The sequence below is a fragment of the Pteropus alecto genome, unplaced genomic scaffold (genome assembly GCF_000325575.1).
Source record: "Pteropus alecto unplaced genomic scaffold, ASM32557v1 scaffold92, whole genome shotgun sequence".
Taxonomy (NCBI): Eukaryota; Metazoa; Chordata; class Mammalia; order Chiroptera; family Pteropodidae; genus Pteropus; species Pteropus alecto.
Window position 1 is genome coordinate 14,200,869 of NW_006432447.1, and position 5,970 is coordinate 14,206,838.

Below are 5,970 nucleotides of genomic sequence, written 5' to 3' on the forward strand. Positions count from 1 at the left end.
AACTATACATCCAGAAATTGAACAATCTAGAAGAAATGGAAAAATTCTTGATAACATACAAACTACCAAGACTGAATCAGGAAAAAACAAAAAGTCTGAATAGCCTAATTACTAATAAGCATATTGAACCAGTAATCAAAAATCTTCCAATGAAGAAAATCTAGGACCAGATGATTTCACTGATAAATATTACCAAATATTTAAAGAATTAATATTAATCTATCTCAAACTCTTCTAAAAAAATTAAAGAGGGAACACTCTCAAACTCATTTTATGAGACCATCATTATTCTGATACCAAAACCAAATAAGGACACTACCAATAAAAAAAAAAAAAAAGAAATTACAAACCAATGATTCTGATGAATATAGGTACAAAAATTCTCAACAAATACTAGCAAACTATCTATGGCCTTGCCACTCTGAACATGCCCGATCCCGTTTGATCTTGGAAGCTAAGCAAAGTCGGGCCTGGTTAGTACTTGGATGGGTGACCACCTAGGAAGACCAGGTGCTGTAGGCATAAAAAATAAAAAATAAGGAATTGTAAACTGACAAGGTCTTTGTAATCTGTGAGGTCAACCAAGGATTGCCTTGCCTATGGGGGAAAAAAAAAAATACTAGCAAACCAAATTCATCAGCACATGAAAAGGATCACTCACCATGATAAAGTGGAATTTATCCTTGGATTGCAAGGATGGTTCAACATATGCAAATCAAACAATGTGATATATCACATGAATAAAATGAATCATATATCTTGAAAGACACAGAAAAAAGCATTTGAAAAAATTAAACCTATTTTTTTCTGATAGAAAATATTTAACAAATTAGGCATAGAAGGAACAGGTCTTAATATAATAAGGCCTGTGTTCATGGATTAGAAGAATTATTGTTAAAGTATCCATACTACCAAAAGCCATCTATATGTTCAGTAAAATCCCCTTCAAGATTCCAATGCTGTTTTTTACAGAAATAGGAAAAAAAAACACTCCTAAAATTTATATAGAAACACAAAAGACATCAAATACTTAAGGAAATCCTGAGAAAGAAGAACAAAGTAGGAAGCATCGCACTTAGAGATTTCAAGCTGTACAATAAAGCTATAGTAATCAAAATAGTATAGTACTAGCATAAAAAGAAACACATAGACTAATGGAACAAACAAAAGCCCAGAAATAAACCAAAACATATATGGTCAACTAATATTTGAAAAGAAAGACAAAAATATTAAATGAACAAAAGATAGTCTCTTCAATAAATGGTGCTGGAAAAATTGGATATCCACATATAAAAGAATAAAACTTGACCTCTATCTTGTACCACTCACAGAAATTAACTCAATATGGATTAAAGATTTAAATGTAAGAACTGAAACCCTAACCTGAAACCATGACACTCCTAGAAGAAAGCATTGCAAAAAAGACTCTGACATTGATCTTGGTAATGATTTTGTGAAAATCACACCTAAAGCATAGGCAACAAAATAAAAAGTAAAATAGTAGAATGACCCCAAATGAAAAAGCTTCTGCATAGCAAAATAAACCATCAACAAGTGAAAAGACAATAGGCAGAATGCAAAGGGAAAAATACACATTTTCAAACCATATATCTGATAAGGGGATAGTATCCAAAATGGCCACAGGTACATGAAAAGATGCTCCACAGCTATTTATGAACGAAATGCAAATTAAAACCATAATGTGTTATATGTCATTGTTAGAATGGCCCACATCAGAAAGACTAAAGATAAATGCTGGCATGAATGTAAAGAAGAAAGAATTCTTGTGCACTCTTGGTGGGATTGTAAATTGGTATAGTCACTATGGAAATCAGTATGGAGTTTCCTCAAAAAAAAAAAAAAAAACTATCATGTGATTCCACTTCTGGGAATATATCCATAAGAAATGGAAACACTAACTGGAAAAAATATCTGCACCTCCATGTTCACAGCAGTGTTATTTACAATGGCCAAGACATGGAAATAATCCAGGAGTCCATTGACGGATGAATGTATAAGAAGTTGTGGTATACACACAAACACAATATATTATTTTTTAGCCATAAAAAAAGGAAGTTCCACCATTCTCAACAACATAAATGAACATTTGAGGTATTACGGTAAGTGTAACAAGTCAGAAAAAAAGAAGAGAAATACCATGTGACCTCACTTATATAGCATCTAAACAAATAAACAACAAAACAAAAACACCAAAATCATAGAAAAAGATTAGATTTGTGTTTAGTAGAGGCAGGGGGTAGGTGGAGGAAAAATTGGAGACAGGTGGTCAAAAGGTTCAAACTTCCAGTTATAAAATAAATAAATCATAGTGATGTAACGTACAGAGTGGTGACTACAGTTAACATGCTGTGTGAAAAACAGGAAGGTTGTTGAGAGCAGATCCTAAAAGCTGTCATTGCAAGAATTTTTTTCATTATATCAATGAGATGATGGGTGTTAACTAAACTTATTGTAGTAATCATTTCACAGTACATATAAGTCAAACTATTATGCTGTACACCTTTAACTTATACAGTAATGATGTATGTCTATTGTTTCTCAGTAAAACTGGGACAAAAATAAGATACCTAGTATTCAGCATTGTTCCCACTTGCTCCTCCTTTCTTACTTTTCCCTGAGTTAGTGACCAAATATTGAACTAATTTGTCTAAATTCATTTATATGTGTATATAAGCCTTTATTTTACACATATAAACTAATAAACCCAAAACTCAAATTGTGAGTAACATGCACAATTCTCCCCTATAAACATTTTTAAAGACTGTTCTTTGAATTAAATGAATGTCATCCACACTCTTGCCTCTGAACCCGCTACTCCTATTATAATGTTTCTCTTTTATGAAAGCAGGCACGCTCCCAGAGCTTAACTGAAGTTATTCCTCTTTGAAGGACTTCTTCCTCTTTTTATTCTTTCTTACTACCCACACACATTGAAATCTTGTGTTGCTTTCATAATATTCACTTGGTACATGTTCTTGTTTTGTGAATCTCTTTTGTGTATGTCTTCTCTATCTAAGAAAAAGCTCTACTTTTCTACCACTGAGGGGGTAGGACAGTTTTTCTATCGTGTGTGTGTGTGTGTGTGTGTGTGTATACATATATATGTATATAAAGTATGTAATATATTATATATAATATGTATATATGTATATGATATAAGTAAATGAAAGATTAATAACTTTGGAATTTTCAAGCTACACTTGTTCCTTAGAATTACGTTGCTCATACCCCTAGTCTCGGAATTTTTTAATGTTTTATCTACAGGATTTTGTATCACAAAAATTGCTGTCACATTTTTTTGCTTACATAAGCAAATATAGGTGATGAATTGACCCTATTATAGTCTGTTTCCCAGCTAACATTCTGCCCTGCAAATAGCTATGTAATGTGCGTGGTTCCTCTTGCTGATGGTATTTTTTATAAATGTAGTTTGTAATCAAGTCTTTTCCTTATTCAGGTATTTGGGCATATTTTAAAATACCCATGTTCAAATACTGTATAGTCATAATGATACCATATAGTAAAATGGGAATGATAGTAATACATACCACCAGAATATCATCCAAGAAGCATATAGAAAAATCATGACTTTGGTATATACATGACAGAAATACAGGTGGCCACTCTGACTTATATACAGGGACCAGAGGACAACAATATTCTTGAATTTCAAGTTAAAATTACAACATTAATCTCTTTAATCAATATATTTATATCATTATCCTCTTTGAGAACACGATTTAATGATTTAAAGATTCTCCCACTACCTATGCCCACTTTTCACATATATTTCGTGATTTGGTAAAGTAGCTAAAATTCTGATTAATAAAATGTTTGATAAGACATTAAGGTTTAGCTATCTCATTGCTGCTCAGTTATTTTAGTAATGATATCAAAAAGGTAAAGACAAGTACATAAATCATTTTTTTTTTTTTGCAATGACAGCTTGTTTTCCTTGGCTTTTTCTTACAACCCATATTAATTCCAAATTTGCATTCACCAGGTGAATCCTAGGAAAATTTCATGTTAATGTAGTTAAAAACTCTGTATTTAGTAAGACATGAAAAGGGACTTATGCATGAAACCTTCAACTATGACACTAGAAAATGATCTACTCACAATTTAAACATAGCTTAATTTCATGACTTGGGAGGCAAAATAGCTAGCTTGAGTCCTCTCTGGGCTGTATCTTGATTCTTTTGACAGAATGCCTCTGAACAGCTGTCAAAAAAATAAATCTGAAAGAACCGGAGATCATGCCCTCATTCACAGAGTTGGCATGCTGAGGGCAGGGTTGGGGGAAGGGATGACACAGCCACCATGAAGTAAGTTCAGGTAAGAAGTGTCTGCTGCAGCAATTGGCAAGCAAGGAAAGAAAGATCTTTCTGGGAAACATGGATGGAGGGAACTAGCATTGAAGTATATTGACAAAAAAATGACTGAGGTTCATTTATTCATTCAATTTACCAAGATTTACTGAGCTATGTGTCTCCTGACAACACAAAAGTAATTAATACAAAATCCTGCCTATTATGCGTGTATGGTCCCAGGTTGAGATAGAATGCTATTCTTCTCTGGGAGTAAAGATTTAAAAATAATTTTTATGAAGGCAAAGGAAAAGTTTTTGGTGGTAGTTTCAATGATATATTTTGAACCGAGAATCAGAATCTGTTTTAGAAAAACAGAAGCAAATATTGGGAATTTCATGACATAGAATGTATGTCCTCTCGCTTCCTCAGTGGCATCCTGGCATCATTTTGGTATCGTCCAGCTCTCTTTATCTTACACTACTTCCTTCATTTCTAACTCCCAAAGATATTTATGCCTGTCAATATACTGTTTTCTATCAAAAAGCATCTGAATCACATTCACACTGAATAACAAATGACTTAAATTCCTTCAACCAGTATTTCCTTCCAAGGGTATTTGCATTTTAACAAGAAAAAAATAGAGTAATAACAGTCTGAGAAATATTAAGTAGCAGGCTGCAGGCCAATCAGACTTTGAAGGTGTATACTATTTGTATCTAAATCCTCTGCTGAAGAGAAAGACCTAACCCAGGTAAAGAATGGTGAAACTGGATTGGTAATCCAGGTCCAGTGAAGGAGATAATCATTTATTGCTACAAGTTCTCATCAGGTAACAATTCCTCCTATTCAAGTTTGTTGTCATTAAGTTGATAAATCATGACATCGAATCTTACCTGGTATAGCTGTGAATCCCTGGTGTGACAGAAATATGAGTTAAATGTAGTTATTTCCTTGGGCAGTTCTGCTAAGGCCATCCTTGGCACTCTTATTTCCTTGCTGGCAACATGGGACACATTGATATTTTTCATCATTATTATGCTTGACCTTTGTACCAGTAAGGGCAGCAAAAAAGTCCTTCATCATTGCTGCTTAAGGTTCTCAGGAGTTCCACCTCTGCTGAGAAAAAGCTATGTTTGAATTAAATGTGGTATTATAAAGTTTACTTACACTCTTTAGAGCCAAAATATATAGAAAAATTAGTTGAAATGTAATTATTACAGTTGTCTCCAATCTAATGCTATTATTTCTGAAAGTGGTTCCATTGTTAAAAATTCAGCCTTAAAAAGACTAAATAGATTTTTTTTGTCTTCTATGTTATTTATGTTCCTGCTTGTATGTTTCTTAAACAACTTCAGACTAAAGTTGGGGACTTCTGTAGAGGACTACGGAATCTTACTCTGTGCAAACTAAAGAGAGAATAAGTTTACATTTTCATTTTACCTTCTCTCATTTTTTGTTCATTTACTTTTTCCTAACTTGGTAGTGAAATGCTCTCCTTGGTAAAGTTTCTGTAAACACAGTGCTAAATTAAAGAGGATAATTGTTTTTAGTGGCAAAGTTTCAAAGTATGAGAAAAGTTCTTCAAAATAGACTTGAAGAAAAGAAATGAAATGTTATATTTGAACATCCATGAGCAGAT

General features: G+C 33.0%; 1 pseudogene; it reads left to right on the plus strand.

The window, feature by feature from the left end:
- The first annotated feature begins 403 nt into the window (after window positions 1-403).
- LOC112476046 lies at window positions 404-522 on the plus strand (annotated as a pseudogene).
- Window positions 523-5,970: the final 5,448 nt, after the last annotated feature.